Source organism: Cololabis saira, unplaced genomic scaffold (assembly GCF_033807715.1).
Source record: "Cololabis saira isolate AMF1-May2022 unplaced genomic scaffold, fColSai1.1 scf043, whole genome shotgun sequence".
NCBI lineage: Eukaryota > Metazoa > Chordata > Actinopteri > Beloniformes > Belonidae > Cololabis > Cololabis saira.
In genome coordinates this window covers 337501-347500 of record NW_026906207.1, presented here as the reverse complement: position 1 = coordinate 347500, position 10000 = coordinate 337501, and the positions used below count along the sequence as shown (strand labels likewise).

The 10000-nt window shown below is 43.9% G+C and overlaps 13 non-coding genes across 13 annotated transcripts in view; all 13 read left to right on the top strand.

Moving 5' to 3' along the window:
- Positions 1-93: 93 nt before the first annotated feature.
- Positions 94-212, top strand: LOC133432867 (5S ribosomal RNA). The gene has a single exon (XR_009777142.1). It is a non-coding gene; the product is annotated as a 5S ribosomal RNA (ribosomal RNA).
- A 6219-nt stretch (positions 213-6431) lies between these two features.
- On the top strand, positions 6432-6550 carry LOC133432665 (5S ribosomal RNA). The gene has a single exon (XR_009776946.1). It is a non-coding gene; the product is annotated as a 5S ribosomal RNA (ribosomal RNA).
- A 199-nt stretch (positions 6551-6749) lies between these two features.
- On the top strand, positions 6750-6868 carry LOC133432810 (5S ribosomal RNA). The gene has a single exon (XR_009777086.1). It is a non-coding gene; the product is annotated as a 5S ribosomal RNA (ribosomal RNA).
- A 217-nt stretch (positions 6869-7085) lies between these two features.
- LOC133432574 (5S ribosomal RNA) lies at positions 7086-7204 on the top strand. The gene has a single exon (XR_009776861.1). It is a non-coding gene; the product is annotated as a 5S ribosomal RNA (ribosomal RNA).
- Positions 7205-7403: 199 nt separating this feature from the next.
- Positions 7404-7522, top strand: LOC133432657 (5S ribosomal RNA). Its single transcript, XR_009776939.1, has one exon. It is a non-coding gene; the product is annotated as a 5S ribosomal RNA (ribosomal RNA).
- Positions 7523-7739: 217 nt separating this feature from the next.
- LOC133432584 (5S ribosomal RNA) lies at positions 7740-7858 on the top strand. The gene has a single exon (XR_009776870.1). It is a non-coding gene; the product is annotated as a 5S ribosomal RNA (ribosomal RNA).
- Positions 7859-8057: 199 nt separating this feature from the next.
- On the top strand, positions 8058-8176 carry LOC133432637 (5S ribosomal RNA). Its single transcript, XR_009776919.1, has one exon. It is a non-coding gene; the product is annotated as a 5S ribosomal RNA (ribosomal RNA).
- Positions 8177-8392: 216 nt separating this feature from the next.
- Positions 8393-8511, top strand: LOC133432495 (5S ribosomal RNA). The gene has a single exon (XR_009776780.1). It is a non-coding gene; the product is annotated as a 5S ribosomal RNA (ribosomal RNA).
- Positions 8512-8710: 199 nt separating this feature from the next.
- LOC133432571 (5S ribosomal RNA) lies at positions 8711-8829 on the top strand. Its single transcript, XR_009776858.1, has one exon. It is a non-coding gene; the product is annotated as a 5S ribosomal RNA (ribosomal RNA).
- A 216-nt stretch (positions 8830-9045) lies between these two features.
- Positions 9046-9164, top strand: LOC133432654 (5S ribosomal RNA). Its single transcript, XR_009776936.1, has one exon. It is a non-coding gene; the product is annotated as a 5S ribosomal RNA (ribosomal RNA).
- A 199-nt stretch (positions 9165-9363) lies between these two features.
- On the top strand, positions 9364-9482 carry LOC133432494 (5S ribosomal RNA). Its single transcript, XR_009776779.1, has one exon. It is a non-coding gene; the product is annotated as a 5S ribosomal RNA (ribosomal RNA).
- A 199-nt stretch (positions 9483-9681) lies between these two features.
- On the top strand, positions 9682-9800 carry LOC133432618 (5S ribosomal RNA). The gene has a single exon (XR_009776902.1). It is a non-coding gene; the product is annotated as a 5S ribosomal RNA (ribosomal RNA).
- A 199-nt stretch (positions 9801-9999) lies between these two features.
- The window catches only part of LOC133432641 (5S ribosomal RNA), a 119-nt gene continuing 118 nt past the window's right edge, over position 10000 (top strand). Inside the window, exon 1 of the ribosomal RNA XR_009776923.1 lies at position 10000. This exon is cut by the window's right edge and continues 118 nt beyond it. This is a non-coding gene — a ribosomal RNA (5S ribosomal RNA).

Genomic DNA, 10000 nt, shown 5'->3' with positions numbered 1-10000 from the left:
TTAACTCCAACAAATAAAACCAACAAATCAATGACTTATATTCTATGACTTATCTTCAACTCCATATAAGAAGTATTTCAAGCTGCAGCTTCTGCTTATGGCCATACCAGCCTGGATGCGCCCGATCTCGTCTGATCTCAGAAGCTAAGCAGGGTCGGGCCTGGTTAGTACTTGGGTGGGAGACTGCCTGGGAATACCAGGTGCTGCAAGCATTTTCTTTTTTTTTTTTTTTTTATTGATCTTTTTATAGGAAACAACATACAATGAAAACATGGAAATCTGTAGTCAAACACACGCATTATACATTGTCTCCTTTTTTTTTTTTTTTTTTAAAACACACAAAACCTAACTAAGGAACAGAGTCTCTGTAGCGTTAAATAATAAATAAACAGATGAGCAAGAAATGATCAAAGGAGGAAAGTAATGTATGAGCAAAAATGCATACAAAAAACAAATGTAGTGGTGAATGTAGATGCCCATAAGTGCTATCCCATTAACTGGAAATAAATAAAACATAAAAAAAACAAATTAAGGAGATGAAAAGAAAATTAAGGGAGGGGGGGGTCAGTCGGTGGGTAGAGTCTTCAACGCGGTAAAGTGGTCTATGAAAGATTGCCATTTGCGAACGAATTTAGCTGCGTTGCCTTTTAAAGAGTATCTCACCTTCTCCAATTTAAGAAAAAACATAACATCACTAAGCCAAATAGAAATAGACAGGGACTTGGGGGATTTCCATAGAAGTAAGATACGACGTCTTGCTAAAAGGGATGTGAAAGCCAATACTTCTGACTGTGTGGGGCTGATATGTGAGGAGTCAACAGTGAGTCCGAATATTGCTAAGAGAGGGGCCATAACAACTTTTTTTACCTAGAACTTTAGACATGATCACAGAATAATCACTCCAAAATTTCTGTAACCTAGGACAGGAGAAAAACATATGACTTAAATTGCATGGAGAACCCTGGCATCTGTCGCATAGGTCTGCAACATTCGGATATATTTCCGATAATCAGGATTTTGATAGGTGGGCTCTATGCAGCACCTTAAATTGAATAAGTTCAAATCTAGCGCAAGGCGTGCTAGATCGTATGCTACGGATAGCTTTATCCCACAGCTCCCCTGTGAAGTCAAGGCCCAACTCTCGTCCCCAACCCTCCCGAGCTTTATCTACAGAATGATCATCAAATGTCATACACAGTGCATATATCTTAGATATCAGAGATTTTTGACTGAGTTTCATTGTTAGAAGATCATCCCACGGTTGGTTAGCAGGAAGGGAAGGGAAGCATGGAAACAGAGCAGAGGCGCAGTGTCGAAGCTGGAAGTAGCGAAACAAATGGGAGGCAGGCAAATTGAACTTTGACCTCAGATCTGAAAATGTGGAAAAGATACCATCCTTATATAGATCCCTGAAGTGCTTAATGCCCCGGTTGTACCAAATCATAAAAGTGGTGTCTATTAGTGATGGAGGGAACAGATGATTCTTAGTAACAGGTGTATAGATGGATGGAGAAGCAAATTTAAAGTGGCGCCTAAACTGTGACCAAATCTTAAGGGAGGAAAGCACCACAGGGCTATTTGTAAACTTAGAGGGATTCAATGGTAAAGAGGAGGAGAATAGGGCCGTTACAGAGGATGAAGAGAGTGACTGAGCCTCCAATCTGCACCATAATAACTCAGGAGACTGAAGCCAATAAATTAGTTTGTGAATATGCGCTGACCAATAGTAAAGCATAAAGTTTGGTAGTGCTAGACCCCCATTAAATTTAAATTTTTGGAGAAGCGAATACCTCACTCTGGGTGTCTTACCGGCCCATAAAAAGTTGGAAACAATTTGGTCAAGTGATTTAAAAAAAGATTTTGGTAGAAATAAAGGAGTGCATTGGAACAAAAAAAGAAATTTAGGCAATACAGTCATTTTCACTGTGTTAATTCTTCCTATCAGCGACAGTGGTAGGGAGTTCCACCTCTGTAAGTCCGCCTTCACTCGAGTTACCAGTGAGGAAAAATTAGCGGTGAAAAGAGAGGGCAGAGTGCGGGTCACATTAATCCCTAAGTATCTAAAGCCCGACGGGCTGAGTTTAAAGGGGATATCAGATTGTTTGAGTTGTAAAGCAGAGGAGTTTATGGGGAAGCATTCACACTTGTGAAGATTGACCTTATAGCCGGAGAAGGATCCATAATTCTTCAACAGAGATAATATTGGTGCGATGCTGGTTAAAGGGTCAGATACATATAAAAGGAGGTCGTCTGCATAAAGTGACAATTTAAGTTCCACATTGGACCTAGAGACTCCGCGAAATAGAGGAAGAGTTCTTAAAGCAATTGAAAGTGGTTCGACGGATAGAGCGAATAGCAAAGGGGAGAGAGGGCAGCCCTGTCTCGTGCCACGTGATAATGTAAAATAAGTGGAGTAGTTGTCATTGGTGTGAATGCTGGCCTGAGGGGAAGTGTAAAGAAGTCTAATCCACGATATAAACCTGTGTCCAAATCCGAATTTATGAAGTGTTGCAAAAAGATAGTTAAATTCGACATGATCAAAAGCTTTCTCAGCATCAATTGCGATAACAACTTCAGGGAGTGGAGAAGAATCTTTAGAGAGAATCACATTAAGAAGTGTACGAACATTATAGAAGAGCTGGCGTCCCTTGATGAAACCATTCTGCTCCTCAGATATGATGCTAGGAAGGATCTTATCAAGACGAATTGCTAGTGCTTTGGCTAAAATTTTGACATCTACATTCAGTAAGGACAAGGGCCTATAAGAAGTGCATGATTCAGGGTCTTTGTCCTTCTTCAAAAGGAGGGCAATAGACGCCTGCATTAAAGAGGGAGGCAATGAGCCATGATCAAGGGACTCATTGTACATTGAAAGTAAAAGGGGGGCTAATTTGTCTTTGAATTTTTTGAAAAACTCAGCTCCGAACCCATCGGGACCAGGGGCCTTGTTGCTTTGCGTAGCTTCAATGGCGGCGGCAATTTCTTGCAAGCTGAAAGGAGCATCGAGGCCATTAGCCACATCCAAATTAATAGTAGGGACAGTGATATTATCAAGAAAGGAGGTCATTTCTGCTGTGTCAAGTGGAGATTCTGACTCATAGAGAGAGGAGTAGTATGATTTAAAAATTGTGTTGATGGCGATTCGATCGGTGGTAAGTGTGCCATTAGAATCTCTAATGCTGGGAATCAGTCTCGACGTTGCTTGCCTTTTTAATTGGTGAGCCAATAACCTGCTTGGTTTATCGCCGTGTTCATAATAGTTGGCATGAGCGCGTAATAGGAGCCGTTCAGAATCAGCTGTCGCTATAAGATCGAATTTTGACTGCAAATCAAGCCGTTGTTTCAGTAAACTCGGACTCGGGTTAACTGAGTTTAGTCTGTCTGTGTCCTGAATTTTAGATGTGAGCTCCTGTAATTTAGCCCTGCGGATTTTACTGGCGTATGCTGAATAAGAAATAATCTGTCCTCGCAAATATGCTTTGAGTGATTCCCATACTAGCGAAAAACTGGTAGAATCTGTTTTGTTTAATGCATTGAAATCATCTATTGAAGCAGATATAGAGACATTAAATGCATCGTCGGATAAAAGCAATGGATTAAACCTCCAGGGAGAAGAAAAACGGGGGCGCTCAGACCATGTTATATTCAAAGTTAGGAGGGGCGTGATCCGAAATAACAATTGGGTGGTATACGACAGAAGTAACTTTGGGGAGAAGAGAGCCATCAACAAAAAAATAGTCAATACGTGAATATGACTGATGTACTTGTGAAAAAAAAGAGAATTCCTTATCTCCAGGATGTGAGACCCTCCACGGATCAACAAGCCCGTTCTTGACTGTAAAATCGGTAATAGATTTTGACATAGAGGATTGAGTCAAAGTACGAGGATTCGAACGGTCCAAAGAAGGATTAATAACACAATTCAGATCACCGCCCAGTATTGTAATATGCGTATTTAAGAAAGGGAGGTTGCCAAACAGCCTATCCGTAAAATTGGGGTCATCAAAATTAGGGGCATATATATTCACCAACAATACAGGGTTACAGTATAGAGTGCCCGCAACAATAAGATATCTACCATTCTTATCGGATATTGTCCTGGAGACGGAGAAATTGACTCTTTTGTTGATCAAAATTGCTACTCCTCTAGACCTAGAATCAAAATTTGAATGAAAAATATCACCCACCCAAGCTCGTTTGAGTCTGCAATTATCTTTATTTCGCAAATGAGTTTCCTGAAGGAAAGCTATGTCAGTGTCCAAGCGTTTCAAATGTGAAAAAATCTTTGATCGCTTAATTGGATTATTCACACCTTTCACATTCCAGCTAGTGAATGTAATGTTTGATCCAGTATCAAGCTTGCGCAGATTACGATCGTTCATAGGCATTCTCTGAGAGAAAATAAGACCGACTCACCCACCACCAGAGGAGATATAAGGAAACGAGGTAAAAGGGAAAACCAAAACAAACAAAACTCAGGAGTATATACATACCTACAGAGACAAAAAGCCAACATCCCATAACCCCCGCCCACCCACCCAGCGCACATTAGATGATCCCATCCCCAAACGATGGAAACAGCCGTGCTGGCTTCAAAGGAAGCCATTCTCGAAAAGAGATGCTTTCGACTATAAAGCTAAATACAAAAACAAAATTAGCTCCTGCAGAGTTAAACCCTTAAAAAAAAAATAAATAAAATATGAGGCATATGAAACCATCAATCTAAGCCATTCTGACGATCGCTGTCTTGTCAGGGTAACAACAAACGTAAATTAGGGAGATCTTTGGCCTATAGAACAATAATATATACATATATGCACTCACACACCCACACAGACACGCACACACATGCACACAATTTAAGCAAAGACAGGGGTGCGTGCATATTTTCTTATCAAGGCATCATACCAGAGAAATGATTAGGCCATCAATTTAAAACAGTGTTGTTCCCATTGATAGTTAGAAGAGAAAAGAAAAAAAAAAAAATAGATAAATAAAAAATAAAAAATAAAAAATTACGACATAAAGTCCCATTTTCTGAATTGACTCAGTCACTCACCCCGGGCCAGAGTCCCGCACGGACATCAAGCTGGATAAGTCGTCCCAGAAAACTAGCTGGTAGTCACTTTTTTATTTTCCTGATGAATGCCAGGGCTTCATCTGGCGACGTGAAGTCACGTTGCTGGCCATCATGGGTTACACGCAGCCGGGCGGGATACAGCAATCCATACCGGACTCCTTCAATCTCCCGCAGCTGACGGCGCACGTCATTAAAGGCAGCGCGCGCCCGCGCTGTCTTGGTGTGTGATCCGGGAACACGGAGATGCTCATACCCCGGACTTTGATCTGCTGCCGCTCTCTCGCCTTTCTCAGGATGTCAGCGCAGTCGGTGTAATAATGCAGCCTGGCCACTATTGCGCGGGGCCGCTCCCCGGGCTTCGGTCTCGGCATGAGGGTGCGGTGGGCTCTGTCCACCACCGGCTCAGCGTCGAGGGAGAAGGCTTCCGCCAATAGCCTGGAAACACCGGCTGCAGATGAAGAGTCAGGATCCTCCTCCGGGACGCCAATAATCCGTACGTTCTGCCGACGAGACCTTGACTCCAAATCCTCGCATCTGTCCTCCAGCCTCACATATTCTTTCGACAAGTGATCCACTTTTTTCTGGAGAGCAACGATGTCATCTGAGCAGCTTGAGACGGACAGCTCCATCCCAGCGACCGTGGTCGCGAGACCCGCGACGTCCGCCTTCATGGAGGAAATACTGCCAGAAAGATCGGCTTTAAGAGAAAGCAGCTCGGACTTAATGGACGTTAAATTATCGGTAAGTGCTGCCTGAAGCTCTGACCGAAATATAGCTGCAACATCATTGCGGAGAGCGGAGAGGAGTTCGGTTTTAAGCCGGCTGAACTCCGCAGCTGGAACCTGCGCAGCGCAGGTGCTCTCCGGAGGAGGGGAATCACCGCGGGGCGAGGAGACGGCATGAGCAGCAGGCCGCGGGTTAGCTGGAGGGTTATTCCCCGCTTTGAAGGACTTTGGAGGCATTTCCGTGGTAAGTTGTCGAAGTAACCGCGTTGAAAATAATTTAGTTAAAACCAAAGCCGTGGGAGTGATGCAAAAAGTGCCTATAAATGTTGAATTAAAATTAACCCTGCAGGAGCTCCGCTAATCACGTCTCACCCCATGTACAGCTAAGCCGGAAGCCTCGCTGTAAGCATTTTCAACCAGCAGAGAGCACTCTCGCTTAATCTACCCACACATATTTCAACGTGGTAACAGCGACAGCTCACGTCCAAAAGTGTTTTTCACATGGTTAAGGCACTTTAACTCCAACAAATAAACGCTTCTAAATTATTATCACCAACAAATCAATAACTTATATTATATGACTTATCTTCAACTCCATATAAGAGGTATTTCAAGCAGCAGCTTCTGCTTACGGCCATACCAGCCTGGATGCGCCCGATCTCGTCTGATCTCGGAAGCTAAGCAGGGTCGGGCCTGGTTAGTACTTGGATGGGAGACCGCCTGGGAATAACAGGTGCTGTAAGTATTTTCAACCAGCAGAGAGCGCTCTCGCTTAATCTACCCACACATATTTCAACGTGGTAACAGCGACAGCTCACGTCCTAAAGTGTTTTGCACATGGTTAAGGCACTTTAACTCCAACAAATAAAACCAACAAATCAATGACTTTTATTCTATGACTTATCTTCAACTCCATATAAGAGGTATTTCAAGCTGCAGCTTCTGCTTACGGCCATACCAGCCTGGATGCGCCCGATCTCGTCTGATCTCGGAAGCTAAGTAGGGTCGGGCCTGGTTAGGACTTGGATGGGAGACCGCCTGGGAATACCAGGTGCTGTAAGCTTTTTCAACCAGCAGAGAGCGCTCTCGCTTAATCTACCCACACATATTTCAACGTGGTAACAGCGACAGCTCACGTCCTAAAGTGTTTTGCACATGGTTAAGGCACTTTAACTCCAACAAATAAGCGCTTCTAAATTATTATCACCAACAAATCAATGACTTATATTATATGACTTATCTTCAACTCCATATAAGAGGTATTTCAAGCTGCAGCTTCAGCTTACGGCCATACCAGCCTGGATGCGCCTGATCTCGTCTGATCTCAGAAGCTAAGCAGGGTCGGGCCTGGTTAGTACTTGGATGGGAGACCGCCTGGGAATATCAGGTGCTGTAAGCTTTTTCAACCAGCAGAGAGTGCTCTCGCTTAATCTACCCACACATATTTCAACGTGGTAACAGCGACAGCTCACGTCCTAAAGTGTTTTGCACATGGTTAAGGCACTTTAACTCCAACAAATAAAACCAACAAATCAATGACTTATATTCTATGACTTATCTTCAACTCCATATAAGAGGTATTTCAAGCAGCAGATTCTGCTTACGGCCATACCAGCCTGGATGCGCCCGATCTCGTCTGATCTCGGAAGCTTAGCAGGGTCGGGCCTGGTTAGTACTTGGATGGGAGACCGCCTGGGAATACCAGGTGCTGTAAGCTTTTTCAACCAGCAGAGAGCGCTCTCGCTTAATCTACCCACACATATTTCAACGTGGTAACAGCGACAGCTCACGTCCTAAAGTGTTTTGCACATGGTTAAGGCACTTTAACTCCAACAAATAAGCGCTTCTAAATTATTATCACCAACAAATCAATGACTTATATTATATGACTTATCTTCAACTCCATATAAGAAGTATTTCAAGCTGCAGCTTCAACTTACGGCCATACCAGCCTGGATGCGCCCGATCTCGTCTGATCTCGGAAGCTAAGCAGGGTCGGGCCTGGTTAGTACTTGGATGGGAGACCGCCTGGGAATACCAGGTGCTGTAAGCTTTTTCAACCAGCAGAGAGCGCTCTCGCTTAATCTACCCACACATATTTCAACGTGGTAAGAGCGACAGCTCACGTCCTAAAGTGTTTTGCACATGGTTAAGGCACTTTAACTCCAACAAATAAAACCAACAAATCAATGACTTATATTCTATGACTTATCTTCAACTCCATATAAGAGGTATTTCAAGCTGCAGCTTCTGCTTACGGCCATACCAGCCTGGATGCGCCCGATCTCGTCTGATCTCAGAAGCTAAGCAGGGTCGGGCCTGGTTAGTACTTGGATGGGAGACCGCCTGGGAATACCAGGTGCTGTAAGCTTTTTCAACCAGCAGAGAGCGCTCTCGCTTAATCTACCCACACAATTTCAACGTGGTAACAGCGACAGCTCACGTCCTAAAGTGTTTTGCACATGGTTAAGGCACTTTAACTCCAACAAATAAGCGCTTCTAAATTATTATCACCAACAAATCAATGACTTATATTATATGACTTATCTTCAACTCCATATAAGAGGTATTTCAAGCTGCAGCTTCAGCTTACGGCCATACCAGCCTGGATGCGCCCGATCTCGTCTGATCTCGGAAGCTAAGCAGGGTCGGGCCTGGTTAGTACTTGGATGGGAGACCGCCTGGGAATACCAGGTGCTGTAAGCTTTTTCAACCAGCAGAGAGCGCTCTCGCTTAATCTACCCACACATATTTCAACGTGGTAACAGCGACAGCTCACGTCCTAAAGTTTTTTGCACATGGTTAAGGCACTTTAACTCCAACAAATAAAAACAACAAATCAATGACTTATATTCTATGACTTATCTTCAACTCCATATAAGAGGTATTTCAAGCTGCAGCTTCTGCTTACGGCCATACCAGCCTGGATGCGCCCGATCTCGTCTGATCTCGGAAGCTAAGCAGGGTCGGGCCTGGTTAGTACTTGGATGGGAGACCGCCTGGGAATACCAGGTGCTGTAAGTTTTTTCAACCAGCAGAGAGCGCTCTCGCTTAATCTACCCACACAAATTTCAACGTGGTAACAGCGACAGCTCACGTCCTAAAGTGTTTTGCACATGGTTAAGGCACTTTAACTCCAACAAATAAGCGCTTCTAAATTATTATCACCAACAAATCATGACTTATATTATATGACTTATCTTCAACTCCATATAAGAGGTATTTCAAGCTGCAGCTTCAGCTTACGGCCATACCAGCCTGGATGCGCCCGATCTCGTCTGATCTCGGAAGCTAAGCAGGGTCGGGCCTGGTTAGTAATTGGATGGGAGACCGCCTGGGAATACCAGGTGCTGTAAGCTTTTTCAACCAGCAGAGAGCGCTCTCGCTTAATCTACCCACACATATTTCAACGTGGTAACAGCGACAGCTCACGTCCTAAAGTGTTTTGCACATGGTTAAGGCACTTTAACTCCAACAAATAAAACCAACAAATCTATAACTTATATTCTATGACTTATCTTCAACTCCATACAAGAGGTATTTCAAGCTGCAGCTTCTGCTTACGGCCATACCAGCCTGGATGCGCCCGATCTCGTCTGATCTCGGAAGCTAAGCAGGGTCGGGCCTGGTTAGTACTTGGATGGGAGACCGCCTGGGAATACCAGGTGCTGTAAGCTTTTTCAACCAGCAGAGAACGCTCTCGCTTAATCTACCCACACATATTTCAACGTGGTAACAGCGACAGCTCACGTCCTAAAGTGTTTTGCACATGGTTAAGGCACTTTAACTCCAACAAATTAAACCAACAAATCAATGACTTATATTCTATGACTTATCTTCAACTCCATATCAGAGGTATTTCAAGCTGCAACTTCTGCTTACGGCCATACCAGCCTGGATGCGCCCGATCTTGTCTGATCTCGGAAGCTAAGCAGGGTCGGGCCTGGTTAGTACTTGGATGGGAGACCGCCTGGGAATACCAGGTGCTGTAAGCTTTTTCAACCAGCAGAGAGCGCTCTCGCTTAATCTACCCACACATATTTCAACGTGGTAACAGCGACAGCTCACGTCCTAAAGTGTTTTGCACATGGTTAAGGCACTTTAACTCCAACAAATAAAACCAACAAATCAATGACTTATATTCTATGACTTATCTTCAACTCCATATAAGTGGTATTTCAGGCAGCAGCTTCTG